General features: G+C 41.3%; 1 long non-coding RNA gene across 2 annotated transcripts in view; it reads right to left on the minus strand.

Annotated features, from left to right (window-relative positions):
• Positions 1-13,235, minus strand: part of LOC125485642 — a 49,548-nt gene that overhangs the window by 24,469 nt on the left and 11,844 nt on the right. The window contains exon 3 of one of the 2 annotated variants that reach the window (XR_007264347.1): positions 3,344-3,907. The exons of the other annotated variant lie outside the window; for it this stretch is intronic. This is a non-coding gene — a long non-coding RNA (uncharacterized LOC125485642). Of the gene's footprint in view, positions 1-3,343; positions 3,908-13,235 lie in introns of those variants that run through there. 2 annotated transcript variants of the gene reach the window in all.

Below are 13,235 nucleotides of genomic sequence, written 5' to 3' on the forward strand. Positions count from 1 at the left end.
CGGGGGAAGGTAGGTGGGATGGTGATAGGTGAGTGTAAGTAGGGAGTGATGGGGATTGGTCAGTGAGGTGGGAGGTACGGATAAGTGGGAGAGAAGATGTACAGGTTGTCTCAGGTCAAGGAGGTGGGGATGAGAGGGAGAGTTGGTCATGGGATGAGGCCGGGGGTTGGGAGATTTTAAAACTGGTGAATTCCATGTTTAGGCCATTGGGCTGTAGGCTCCTGAGGCAGAATATGAGGTGCTGCTCCTCCAGTTTCTGGGTGGCGTCATTGTGACACTGGGGGAGGCCCAGGATGGACATGTCACCCAGGGAGTGGGTGGGGGAGTTAAAGTGGTTGGCGACCAGAAGGTGTTGTCGTTTGTCGTGTACAAAGCGCAGGTGCTCTCCGAAACAGTCTCCAAGTCTCCGCTTGGTTTCAGCAATGTAGAGGAGGCCGCATCGGGAGAAGCGGATGCATTAGACCACATTGACGGATGTGCAGGTGAACTCCTGTCTGATATGGAAGGTTTGTTTGGTGCCTTGAATGGAGGTGAGAGGGGAGGTGTAGTGGCAGGTGTAGCACCTCCTGCGGTTGCAGGGATAGGTGCCGGGGTGGTGGGGTGAGTGGGGAGAGTGGAGCGGACAAGGGAGTCACGGAGGGAGTGGTCCCTACAAAAGGCTGATAGGGGTGAGGAGGGAAATATCTCTTTGGTTGTGGGGTCGGATTGTAGGTGGCGGAAGTGGCGGAGACTGATATGTTGGATGCGGAGGTTAGTGGGGTGATATGTGAGGCAAGGGGGATTCTGTCCTTATTTTTGTTGTGGGGAGGGGATGTGAGGGCAGAGGTGCAGAAAACGCAAGTGCAACACCTCATATTCCACCTCGGGAGCCTGGAGCCCAATGGCCTAAACATGGAATTCACCAGTTTTAAAATTTCCCCACCCCCTGGCCTCATCCCATGTCCAACCCTCCCTCTCATCCCCACCTCCTTGACCTGACACAACCTGTCCATTTTCTCTCCCACCTCTCTGCCCCAACCATCTGACTGACCAATCCCCACCACTCCCTACCTGCACTCACCTATCACCATCCCACCTACCTTCCCAGCCCCATCCCTCCTCTCTCTATTTATTTCCCAGTTCCCTTCCCCCTCCCCCATTTCTGAAGAAGGGTCCGGAACTGAAATGTCAACTTTCCTGTTCCTCTGATGCTGCCTGGCCTGCTGTGTTCCTCCAGCTCCACACTGTGGAATCACTATTAAATATTTGCTATTTGAAATGTTATTTTCAACATTGAGTTCAGTTTACTTTTAGCAAATATGGCATCTCCATAGAGATGAATGAAGATACTCCTTTCCTAAAATGGCTGAAGAATTTCCAACCTGAAGGACAGCTCCATGGGGTGCAGTGTAATGCCATTGAACTATGAATCCAAAACCCCAGCCTAATGTTCCTAATGGTGGGTCTGGGTGAAATTTGAATTCAGTAAATGACCTGGAATAGAAAGGTGGCTTCGTTGTTGTAAAATCCCATCTTGTTGCCTAGCGTCTTTTTGGGAAGGAAATCTGCTGCACTTACCGAGTATAACCTTCTAAAAATGGTTTTGCCGAATAAGATTAAATTTTTTTGAGTCTCAAAAATGGCTGTTCTGACGTCAATAGTCCATTTTTATTCTACACCTGAGATATTTCAGAACTAACTCAACACCATGTGATCAGATTCACACTCGTTTTTGTTATGTTTTCATATTTTAATTACTAAAATTGATAAAACTTCTTGTTTGAATCATAGAATCACAGAATCCCTACATGTTGAATCAGGCCATTTAGCCCATCAAGTCCATACTGACTTTCCAAACAGCATCCCACCAGACCCATCTTCTACTCTATCCCTGTAACCCTGCATTACCCATGGCTAATTCACCCTAGCCTGCACATCCCTGGACACTGTGGGCAATTTAGCATCGCCAATCCATCTAACCTGCACATCTTTGGACTGCGGGAGGGAACTGGAACAACCAGGGGAAACTCACAGAGACACTGGGAGAATGTTGAGTAAAATTTGCATTTGTTGTTCCACAGTCAAAATAATAGAGTTCGCTAACTCCACAGTTAGTGCTCTGATATTTCAAACCACAATTATGATTTCCTGCATTGTCTTTTATTTGCTTTCCTTGAAATCTATATTTAAAAAATTATCTTAACTTGCTGTTATCAAGTATTTTGTACAGGAACTTTATTTTCTCCTAATGCCTTGTCCAAAATGTATTCCTGAGATTAATTAGCTACTTACTCCAATCGTCTTTCTAGAAAGTTCTTGGTATCAACTGGCTGCTACGTCTGCCTATTCATAACCAATTCTGCAAACCAAAAACAATTATATTCCCTGAAGTGAATTGGGACAACTGTCAGATTTATCATTGTTTGACTTTCTCCAAAATTGGCATTAATGAATAAATGGGAATTATTCCATCTGATGCTTCTCCGGATGATAAGATGAATTAATATGAAAATGAATTATTCTTGGCACTCCGTTATCGGAGAACTATCAACTTAATTAACAAAGAGCTGTTTAGAGCCAGAAACATTCCTGCAGTGAATGTGTCAGTAAATGTGGTTGAAGTAAGCTTTTTCCGAGTTAGTGAGTAATTAATCTTCCTACCATTGACAATTGAATTTGGGACAAGGAATACAATAGTTTAAAGACTGGGAGTACCACAGGCAAATTAAATCAATAAAAGATCATAAATGAGAAATCCCTTAAAGAATTATAACATAATACAGTGCAGAAAGATGCTATTCGGTCCATCGCACCAGTGCTGACCTCTTCGAAAGAGTTATTCAATCAGTCCTGCAGGAGATCTAGTGACTTGATAGATAATAACCTCTGAGGAGAAAATCTTTGATTAAAGTCTCGCTGATGAATATTCTACTAATATTTTCCTACTATTCCCAAAGCAAAGATGTATATATGCAGACATGAAAGAAACATTAGTTATACTCTGCTGCTCTTTTCCCATAAACTGTAAATTTCGCCTCTTTATGTATTGACCTGATGTTCTCTGGTTGATTATGGTTCCAGATGGGGTACCCCAAACAGTTCAGCTCCAAGATGAGGAGAGATGAATTGGCTCTCCGTCGTTATTCAATCACCCCTTCACTTGGTTGCTACAGAGTTAATTTAAGAAAGATCAATTCCCTTCTGGATACCTTTTTCCCCAATCCAAATGAAGTTTTTTTTAAAAGAAACCAATTGAACCAACTTTCTTGAAGTAGCAAAGAGAATGAGCTTATTCATTAATACGCATGAGAAAAAAATGGTAACGCAATGCATATACACATAGATTAGAAATAAGACGGGGGTCTAAAATTATAAAAGTTAACTATATGATTCAGTCTTTGAATTGCTCATGAACAGCAGATTGTTGAACTTTGTGGCCATTGCAGTGGAGGTTGTTGGTTGCACTGACATTGAAATTCTTGTTTGTTAGCTGATTAAAGTTCCTTTGTCCTGATTAGCAGCAGAGTGAGAAAGAGTCATCCTTGACCTCCAACAGCTGGGTACCTAGGGGGTTACTTCTTCAACTGTGATCTTCACAGCATACTAACGCATGAAACCACAATGAGAGCACTCAGTCCCATGAATCCACTCCAGTAGTGTTGAAGCTGACTTTTTAATCCCTGTCCTTGTATATTCTGGAGTATAAATCAAACATGTCTGGAACAGGTGACTTGCTGCTGACAGGAGTGGTGTGGGGAGGGGGTTGGTGGAAATGGTCAGCTTCCCTTGTTATCTCTTCTTGTTAAGTCTCTGCCTGTTTGAAGTTTTCCAGACACTTTACAGGTGCAACATTCCATGGGCTACACACAAGACTTTGCCGGACCATCACTGAATTAAAATTCACAGTTTTTCTGCAGTAGTCCTCTTTCTAGAAGCAACACATTTTGGAATCAAAAAATAAGATATGCGTACAAATATCTTAGGATCCTGATTCATTATCCAAACAGTAAGTATCTAATTAAATTTTGAAATTTGCAGTTAAATCTTGTTTGACCAACCTTTAAGGCAGTGAATTCCAGATTGTAGTAACTTACTACAAAAAAATAAAGAAACCTCTTCATCTCACCTGTAATTTTTTTCAGTCAATGGCCTTGTATTTGTGTTCTTTAGACACTGACCACTTTCTCAGTGGAAACAGTCTTTATGTACTCACACCCTCAGCATGGCAATTGTGGCATTGTTAGTTGTTGAGACCATCACTGACGGTTTTTTTTTTTAAATGTTGTTTGCTTTGGTTTGGAAATCTGAGCTGAACTTAAGAATCAAACTTGGAATTTGGAGCAGCAGCTTATTTTAAAAAAAAAGAGGGAGCAAACAAATGTTTGTTTACGGAACTGGCCTAGAAAGATAACTGCAAGTTTACTATTGTCCTAGGAACACCATAGACATTTCAGCATTAAGATGTTCAAGGCTGAGGACTGGCAACTAGTATGACAATGAATTGGTTAATCAAGGATCAGCCAGCCAATCACAGAGAATGTTTGTAAAACAGAGAAAAAAGAAGAATGAACCATCTGACTGGTGCTTTGAAGCCATGAATCTGCCTCTGGGCAGTGTTACTATGTCTCTCTCGCTCTCTTCCCCCAACCCTTTAACCTCTCTCCCGCTCACTCGAATTTCTGAAGGGCTGATACCCATTATGAAACTGTTGAACTGACAAATTACAATTCTTTATTTTCTTTTATTCTGTCTCTTAATTGTGTCTGTCGATATGTAAGTGAGAGTTCCGGTTAAAGAATATTGGGTCCTGATCATAAATATTAAGGAGATTGCTTTGTTGTTTATCCACGTACTGCTAAAATTACAATATTAATAAGGAATTGTTAATTTCTGTTTAAGTTATAAATGTGGTGTCTGATATCTGTTATTCTTAAAGTCTGGTTAATAACAGTTGAACAACTTTGAGAGTCATTGAATGATTTAACTTTACTGTGTTGCAAATCCAGCGATAGGGAGGCTGATTTGGTGATGTTTGCTGTCACTGTGCCATAACATAGTTGGCTGGTGGGACGGGAGAGGAGTATTAATACTGGATAAATCATTTTGACCAAGTGGGAACCCAAAGTAAAGTCAAAACATTTTCAGGAATGTGGCCATTGGAGGTAGTCAGCATGAGAGAAAGGTACTGAGCGAGAGTGAAGCAAGTCCCCTGTGTGTAGTTGAAACTGGGAGGGAATATGCAAACTGTTCTATTCATCTGTAGAGCTCAGTATCATTCCTTACATATGATCCTCTTAACAGAAAAGGATATCAGTAATTGTTTTAGGCGATTCCTACATAGTTACTGTCAGCTTACCCCAGTGGACATGCAGTGAGAAGGAAATAATATAACCAGCTATTTTATTTGAAGACTGACTTGGAGCATTACCATGAAGCCATCTTATTCAGCTACGGTTTGTACTTGTCATTCGATGCATAATTTTTGTTTGTAGTCCCAAATGTGTCTCGGCTAACTTTGCTGGGTATGGTGGCTGAGTGGAGACAATTTGCAAAGTAGTTACATTTCTATGAACTGAATTTTCCTTTTTAGAATCTCATCAGTACAGTTCTACTGAGTCAACTTCCCTTACATTTTCCTCGATTCATATGTTTCTTCCAGTCAACTTAATTTGATTGGTTAAATATAATCTATCTGATTGTCTTCTACCAATGTAAGCACAGATGGAAATTGTTATTGTTTACAATTTCTTCTGGAGTTAGATGATTGATGTGTCAACGTATTTAGTTCAATTTTCCCATAATTTCTTAATAAAAATCAGAAGACTATTCCAACGTTTTTTTTTTCTGTGTTGCTTATTTAGTCTTTATCTCAAGAGGTTTGGCATCGCTAGCTATGACAGTATTTATTACCCATCATTAACTGTTATAGAGTCATACAGCACAGAAATAGACCCTTTGATTCAATCAGTCCATGCCGACCATAATCCCAAACTAAACTAGTCCCACCTGCTGCATTTGATACTTATCCCTCCAAACCTTTCTTATTCATGTACGTATCTAAATGTCTTTTAAATGTTGTAACTCTACCCGCATCCACCACTTCCCCTGGAAGTTCATTCCACACATGAACCACTCTTTGTGTAAAAAAAGTTGTTCCTTTAAATCTTTCTCCTCTCAGCTTAAAAATATGCCTCAAGTCTTGAATTCCCACACCCTAGGGAAAAGACCCTTGCTATTCACCTTATCTATGCCCCTCAAGATTTTAAAAACATCTATAAGGTTGCCCCTCAACCGTCCATGCTCCATTGAAAAGTCCCAGTCTATTTTTATAACTCAAACCTTCCATTCCCAGCAACATCCTGATAATATTTTTCTGAACCCTCTAACTAGGCGATCAGAACTAGACACAATACTCCAGAAGAGGCCTCACCAATGTCTGTATAACCTCAACATGACTTCCCATCACTTATAATCAATGTTCTGAGCATTGAAAGCAAGCATGCTAAATGCCTTCTTAACCACCCTGTCTACCTGTGATGCAAACCTCAAAGAATTATGCACCTGAACCCCTGGGCCTCTTTGTTCTACAACACTACCCAGGGCCCTACTTTTACTTGCATACGTCTTGCCCTTGTTTGTTTTACCAAATTGCAATATCTCACGTTTATCCAAATTAAACTCCACCTGCCACTTCTCAGCCCATTGACCCAACTGTTCTTGAGAAGATGGTGATGAGCTGCCTTCTTGAATCACTACAGCCCAAGAGGTGTAGGTCCAAACACAGTGAAACAGAGGTTCCAGGATTTTTACCCAGTGACAAGGGCTTGTGCCTTGGAAAAATTGTAATAGACACTGGGTTACATCTCCACACTGGTCATGCTGTAGCTGCAGGATGAATGCACCTCTGAGCAGTGGGCCCTCAACCTTGAGAAGATGGTCAACAACACTCTCAGGAGATACCTTCACTTGCAAGTGCCTTTCCTAGTCACAAACCATCACTAGGCCAGAGTCCTCACTAATATCCCCTCCCCCGGCACGGAGTCCATTGATGTTTCTTATTACTCTATGAAGCGCAAAGGGCCTTTTTTTTAATATTAAAGGCCCACAAGTAAATCTGAATTGTTGGCGGTGAAGTCTCTCCAAGACGCAGCAGGCTAGCACCACCACCACTGAATGCTGTCTTACCTTCATCATCCACAAGCTGAGAACAAAGAGAATGAAGGAAATGATTTGACAAATACGGCTGGAGCAGTTTACTCACATGAAAATTTCAGATACAGCTCGCACCATTTGATCGATTTTAATAGATGAAAGGTCAGGATAGTGCACAGTCAGTGGCAGTAGTGAGGTTGCCTATCAATTGTTCCAACTCAAATAAACAGGTCGAATTGGAGCATTCCAAATCTGACAACACAACTCATTAATTTGGTAGCCACTGATAGCCAGCAACAATGAATGTTAATCCCTTAAATCCACTTAACTCTTTTAGGAGGTAGTTGGATTCTGTGTGTGAGGGAGGCGAAGGAGGTTGGTCACAATGGAAACGGGCCTGATGCACTTTCTTTGTGAAATCTTCTATATGTAAGGGGTAAGTCAGACATGTGGAAATGTGAAAATCTTCTGTACTAACATAACCTGTCAATTTTAATTCACAGGACAGTACAACAGGTTTCATCCAAATGCATAAATTGGATGTGTTTGTTTGCATACACGAGTTCTGGAATATTATGCCACTAAACATAAAATTAACAACCATTAGAACAAACCAATAAGTACCAACACCCTGCATTTTTTTTTCAAAGTACAAAAGATATAAGATCAGGAGTAGACCATTCATCCTTCGAGCTCAGGTCTATCACCAGATTGCTTTAGTATTCACACAGTATCATTCACAGCCTGGAATATATTCAATGACTAAGCATCCACAGATCTCTGAGATAGGGAATTGATATGAGTCCCAATCCTTTGAATGATAATTATTTCCTCATGTTAGTCTTAAATGGCCAATCTCTTACTTGGAGACAATCACTCATTGTCCTAGACTCGTGCAACATCAACATTCTCAGACTCCATAAGTTTCTACGTTTCTATGTTTCTCTATTCTCTCTATGTTTCATTCTATGTTCTCATTCTCCTGAAGTCTGGAGTATCAGCCTAGCATATAGGTTAATTACCCTTCATCGGGGCTTTACCAGGGTATGAGCTTCTCTTTACTAATTATAATGATGGGTCCATCGGAAAAGGTTTCCTGTAATGAGTTGCCGCAGGGGTGTTGGGAATTAATTACTTGAAGCATTCAGGCTCAGTCACCGACAGGATTATATCCCGTAAAAGCACACAGACTGCTAACGTCTATTGTTGTAAGACTCAGTGCCACATCCTGCACATCAAACCTAGAAAGTGGATAGGGTACATACAATAACAGCAGAGATGCTGATGTTTGAGAGCAGGAAAAACTGCAGTGGTGACATAAACGCCAACGCTCATTTGTCTCTCCTTTTCTCACCCTACATGTAGCAAATGTTTCCTTTTCAGACAATGTTCAAATTCCACAAGATATCCATTGGATCAGATTAAAACAAAAGGGAGGGCTGTTCCTCATTTGATTGATATTATGCCTGACACAGAACAAAATGGTTCCATTCCCTTAGCATAACAACTAAATGGAGGAAAGTTACTCAACTGCGATATGCCACATGATAGGGATGTGGAGAGGGCAAAACAGAGGTTCCCAGCTCTCAAAAGAGACTGTCAAAAACTGCACAGGGAAAATCAATCTCTTTCTCTAGTCAGCCAGAACACCAGGAGTGTTAGCTCTTCTTCACATAGGGCTGTAATATCTATCCAATCCTCCAGAGTGGGCCAACATGACCATTTGACAGATAGCACCTCCTAAGAAACGTTCCTGCTGTTGTACATTACTGCTTTGCATAGGCAACCTATAACGCGGACATAAATTATATGGGGGCTAGGAGACAAGAATACCAACACTAAACCAAATCTTGGAACCAGCTGAGTGCATAGCCAACTATTTTAATAAAATCATCTTTACCGCAGCTTTTACAAGCCTCATTACTCTTTCTGAAACAGCTCACTGTTTAATCGTTTTCAGGCAAAAAGAAATACAATGAGAATAAGTACAGGACAATAAAAAAAGACAAATCTATGGCAAATTTGTGCACAGTTGTTCTACGACTGCTTGTTATTACTGCTTGGATCTCTGCCTGTTATCTGCAAATGTAATCAATGGAAACATTGCTAAGTCCAGTTCTACTGCACTACAATTAAAAAATTATTTCAAATGTAGCCTTAAAACAGTATTAGCACTTTAGAAGGTAAGGACACTGAGAATGCCCAGATTTTTTGATACTGATGATTTCCAGTTGGAAATATTAGATTTACTTTGTGTATTAAAGTAAGACTCTTAAGCTGGGTTGACAGAACATGGTTTTACCAGGGGAATTTCATTACATTCAAAAAATCCATTCTTTGTTCAGACATTTCCTATGCACAATGAGTAAGTGTACTTCTCTTGGAGCCATAGCATTGTTATGGTTAGATCAGTTTTGGTTCTGGTCACGGGTAGCACCCAAGATATTGATCATGGGTATTCAGAGATAGTAATGCCATTGAACATCAAGGAGCAATGTTTATATTCTGTCTTGTTGGATATGGTCACCATTTGGCACTTATGGAGCATGAATAACACATGTCACTTACCATCCCAAGCCTGGATGCTATATAAATCTTGCTGCATATGGACACAGGCTACTTCAATATTTGAGGAGTGACAAATCGTGCTGAATATTGTGAAATTATCTGCAAATATTCCTAATTCTGACCTTCTTATTGTTGAAGCAAACTGAAGATGATTGGTCCTAAGACACTACCCTGAGGAACTCCTGCAGCGTTGACCCAGGAATGAGATGATCGACTTTCAAAAATCACCACTATCTTCCTTTGTGCTAGGTATGACGTGGAAAGTTTTCTCACCAATTTCCATTAACTCCAGTTTTACTGGGCCTCTTTATGCCATATTGAAACAGCTCGATGGCATGGTTGATGATCCCTTCCATCACTTTGCTGATGATCAAGAATAGACAGAGAAGGTAGTAATAGCCATGGCTTAATTATCCTTTTTTTTAAAAAGACAGGATGGTGGCTCAGTGGTTAGCACAGCTGCCTCACAGTGCCAGGGACCTGGGTTCAATTCCACCCTCAGGCAACTGTCTGTGTGGAGTTTGCACATTCTCCCCATGTCTGTGTGAGTCTCCTCCAGGTGCTCCAGTTTCCTCCCACAGTCCAAAGATGTGCAGGTTAGGTGGATTGGCCATGCTAAATTGCCCTTAGTGTCCAGGGATGCTTAGGTTAGGTGGATTAGACATGGGGAAATGCAGGGGTAGGGGAATGGGTCAGCATGGGACGCTCTTCGGAGGGGCAGTGTAGACATATTGGGCCGAATGGCCTGTTTCCACACTGTAGGAATCCTGTGATTCTGTGAGGACACACCTGGGCAATTTTCCGCATGGCTGGGTAGATGCCAGTGTTGCAATTGTAATTCAAGAGCTATACGAAGGGAACTGCTAATTCTGAAACCCAAGTCTTCTAGTCCTGAGTTCCTATTTCCTGATCCGTTCTCCCTGGTACACAAACTGCTGACCCTAACGTCCCAAAATCAAAATCTCTGACCCTGCCCCTTGCCAAACCTTAGTCTCCTGCCACCTCTCTGGCCTAGGCTTAGGCTGAAACTTTACAAGAACAAGTTGGTTCTCAGTGCTGGGACTAGATGGGTCCTGACCCTGTGAATGTGAATGGTGGGACTGAAGTGAAGATTTTACAATACAACAGTTTGCAGGCTGCTGCAGGACAGCTATCCTACTGGTCTATCTCTCCTAGCTGCCAGCATTGTGAAAGGACTGACAGCCCTGCTCTCCAGGAAAGCGGGCACTGTTGATTAACACTCCAGTGCCAGTGTGGAGCTGCAGGGCAACAAAGAGCACTCAGAAAGGAAGGCTGGCTCAATAAAGTTAGTGCGTTCCTCAATGATGGGTAGGACAGCATTCTGACACCAGTTTAATTGCTGGTGGAGTCATATCATAGATGTTAATGCAAACATATGAATTAGAAGCAGGATAGGAAACTCAGCTCCTCCAAATATTCTAAGGCCCCAGAGGCATCCAGTGCATTTTAATACAATGCAATGAATTACTGTGCAATGTGGTTGATGTACTAAACAACAGTCATTACTCTGTAATTCCCTGATGCATATCTATTGCAACCACAATGCTGCTTTGTTATACTTCGAGTGTTTTCTTCAACTTTCAGCATTTAAAATCAAGGAATGGGATATTCTCATGTTTGAATCTTCTGGATCCAATCTCCACCCTCTACAATTTAGTGTTTTGTTCAAGAGTTTTCTGTACAATTGTTGTCATTCCTTTGTGGAAGTGCTAATCCTCCTGGGGTGTAAATCAGGGAAACACAGTGGCCTTCTGTATCATGTTTAATTAAAAAGGGGAGGAGACAAAAACAGGTTAGGCAAGTTAGCTTAGTGTTATTGGGAAAATGTTAGACTCTATTATTAGGATATAATTGCAGAGATTTGGAAATGCATAATATGATCAAGAAGGGTCAACAGGGCTCCATGAAGAGGAAGTCTTGCCTGACAAAATGACTAGAATTATTTGAGGAAGTAACAAGCAGGATAGATAATGGGGAAACAGTGGATGTAATATATTTGGATTTTTCACAAGGCATTTGATAATGTACCACACATTAGATCACTTAATAAGATAAGAGCCCTTGGTGCTGGAGGTAGTATATTAGTATGGATACGGGAGTGGAAAACTAGTGGAAAACAGAGATTTAAGGTATGGTGGGGGGTGGTGGGTGTGGGGGCAGGGGCGGAATATTCAGGATGAGAAGCTGTGATTGGCATATTGCCACAGGGATTAGTGCTGGGGCCAATATTATTTACAACACATGTCAATGACTTGGATGAGGAAACTGAAAGTACAATAGCCAAGTTTGTGGATGGTAAAAAATAGTGGCAAAGAAAGTGGTGATAGTGACACAAAGAGTCTGCAGAGAGATGTAGACAGGGTTAGCAAGTGGGTAAAAACTTGGCAGATAGAATATAATGTGGGAAAATGTGAGGTTATGCACTTTGGCAGGAAGAATAGAGGAGCTCATTATTATTTAAATGGAGAAAGCATACACAAAGCTATAGAACAGAGGGATTTGGGACTCCTAATCCATGAATCACAAAAGGCTGCCATCCAAGTTCAGAGGGAATTAGGGAAAGCAAATGGAATGTTGACCTTTATTTCCAAGAGAATTAAGTGTAACAGTAGGGAGGTTTTGCTAAAACTATAGAAGGCCCTAGTCAGACCACAAAACAATACAGTTTTGGGTCCCTTATGTGAGGAAAAATATACTGGCATTGGAAGCAGTCCAGAGAAGGTTCGCTAGGCAGATACCAAGTATGGAGGTACTATCCTATGAGGTGAAGTTGAGTAGTTTGGGCCTGTACTATTGGGAATTAGAAGAATGAGAGGTAACCTTTTTGAAGTGTACAAGATTCTTAGGTGATTTGACAGGGGAGATGTAGAAATGTTGTTTCCCCTTGTAGGAGAGCCTAGAACCAGAGGGCATCATATCAGAAGAAAGGGTCACACATTGATGACAAAGAGAGAAATTACTTCTCTCAGAACGTAGTGAATCTATGGAATTCTTTACCACAGAGGGCTGTCAAAGTTGGATCATTAAGTACTCAAGGCTGAGGTAGACAGATTTTCAATCAGTAGGGGAAATCAAGAGTTTCAGGGGAAAGTGGATTTGAGGATTATCATTTCAGCCATTATCTCATTGAATGACAAAGCAGACTCAGTGAGCTGAATGGCCTACTTCTGTGCCTAAGTCTTATAGTTTTATGTCTACGTGTCCAGTCTTCCAAAGATCAGCTAAGGCAGTGAATGCAGTCAGGCTGTTTGACCTAGATTTGAAGTGGATGTTACAAGGAGGCCAATTCACTGGTGCACATTGTCTGGAAGTAGCAGCAGGGAAAGCCATGAAGGAGCTCTCAGTCCAGGAGGTATGAAAATTGAGTTAACTAAAACTATTCACATGATAAGGATGCACATACACGGGACTTTGCGATAAAACTACTGGATAGCTCTGCTGGTGTAATCACACATTCTGGAGCACGCTGCAAAAACTTTGATACCCTTTGAAAATGGGACATTTACTTTCTAAGT

The sequence above is a fragment of the Rhincodon typus genome, chromosome 21, assembly GCF_021869965.1.
Source record: "Rhincodon typus isolate 14 chromosome 21, sRhiTyp1.1, whole genome shotgun sequence".
In the NCBI taxonomy this organism is placed as follows: domain Eukaryota; kingdom Metazoa; phylum Chordata; class Chondrichthyes; order Orectolobiformes; family Rhincodontidae; genus Rhincodon; species Rhincodon typus.